This window comes from Mus caroli, chromosome 15 (assembly GCF_900094665.2).
Source record: "Mus caroli chromosome 15, CAROLI_EIJ_v1.1, whole genome shotgun sequence".
Classification (NCBI taxonomy): Eukaryota; Metazoa; Chordata; class Mammalia; order Rodentia; family Muridae; genus Mus; species Mus caroli.
Window position 1 is genome coordinate 96,942,403 of NC_034584.1, and position 1,714 is coordinate 96,944,116.

At 49.3% G+C, this 1,714-nt stretch overlaps 1 long non-coding RNA gene across 2 annotated transcripts in view; it reads right to left on the reverse strand.

Moving 5' to 3' along the window:
• Positions 1–1,464: 1,464 nt before the first annotated feature.
• LOC110311086 overlaps positions 1,465–1,714 on the reverse strand; it is a 6,915-nt gene continuing 6,665 nt past the window's right edge. For both annotated transcript variants that reach the window (XR_002379908.2, XR_002379909.2), the window contains one exon: positions 1,465–1,586. This is a non-coding gene — a long non-coding RNA (uncharacterized LOC110311086). The remainder of the gene's footprint in view (positions 1,587–1,714) is intronic.

A 1,714-nucleotide genomic window follows, 5' to 3' on the forward strand; every position in this document is an offset into this window, starting at 1 on the left:
CATATGCACTCAGACGTGCAGTGACTCATCCACTCTTCTTGACAGTCAGGGGAGACAGCAAGCTGCTCCACTGCTCTGCAGCTTCCCCGTGTGCTCTTTCTCCTGAGAAATCTTGATCTGCACAAGCAGCTGAGCTACTCCTGGCTGGAGCCTCTGCCAAGAGCCGAAGAGAGGATGGCGGTGCCAAGGAAACAGCTGAAGGATCATCGCCCTGGGAGCCACAGCTCTGCTTGATTTTTCCAATGGGCCATAAAGACGAAGAAAGGCGGGGGGCGGGGGGGGGGGGGGGAGGGCCTGCCAGACAAACGACAGCTCCCAAATGCTATGGCTGCGCCAGGAACACCTGGGGAAGCAATTCCTCACAGACTCAAGGCCAGGCTCTGGGTGCACTGTTTGCCTGCTTGGTGGCTCTATGACCTTGGGTAAGATACTGGATATCTGTGCCTCAGTTTCTCCATTTTAAACTTGTGAATACTAATGATAGCTACTCCATGTGGGTATAGGACAGAGACAACTTAATAGTTACAAAACATTTGGCAAGCTGGGCATGGCGATGCACACCTGTAATTCCAGCACTTGAGAGGTGGGGGCAGGAGGATGAGGAACTCAAGGCAAGCCTCAGTTACGCAGTGATCTTGCGGCTAGCCTGTGCTACATGAGACTCCATTGAAAAGGAAAACTTTGAAGGACCTAGGGTTCCTGGCAAGCCCTGCATAAAATGTCATCGTGCAAAATTAAGCAGGATATATATAGGCTGTAGTCTTATAAGCCTCTTTGTATGAACTGCCTAGCTTTGCCTCTCTTTTATGTTTTCTATGAGGAATGAAGTCATACAAACAAAAATAACACCATGTTCAAGCTTGCTGCGTGTCATCCGGATCACGAAGGAAGTCCAGTTGAGCAGGCGCCAAGGAACGCTGGAGCAGTCACTTGTCGACATGGAGGTTATCTGTCCTGCTGTGTCCTTCTCCTGGTTCCACAGCAGCACTCTGGCTCACTGGAGTCTTCACTGATCAAGTCCAGCCCTCTTCTAATCCCTCTCATAAAAATGGGCAGCCCAGCAAGCAAGTGCTAGAACAAAGTCCTGAAAAGATAAACTGGTCCCTCCATCCTTTCCCTGTGATAGGAGTAGCCACTACACAGTGAAGAAGGAGTGCAGCCTACCTGCTCTGGGTGGGAGGAGAGAGGCTACTGATGGGCAACATGGGGCTGTGGCTAAGTTGTTACTTAACTTTAAAATGAGCGTAATTAGGGCTGTTGAGATGACTCAGCTGGTAAAGGCACTTACTGCCGAGTCTAACAACCTGAGTGTGATCTCTGGAGCCCATACAGTGAGTGGAAGGGGAGAAATTACTCCTGCAAGTTGTCCTCAGACCTCCACACCTCTGAGCACGTGCACACACACAAACACACACAGTAGGTAAACAATAGAGAGAAATTAAAATGAGTTTTATTATACTTGCTCAGGAGGTGAAAAGCATGTTGGCGATATGGCTCAGTCGGTAGAATAGTGTGCAAGAAGCCTTGGGTTTTATTTCCAGCACCAAGTAAATCAAGTGTCTCCGCACACACCTGTGATCCCAGCACTTGGGATTAGAAACAGGAGGATCAAAAGCTCAAGGTTATTCTCGGTCACATTGTGAAAATTCCAGGCCAGCCTGGGCTATGTGAAACTTTGCCAGAGAGAGAGAGAGAGAGAGAGAGAGAGAGAGAG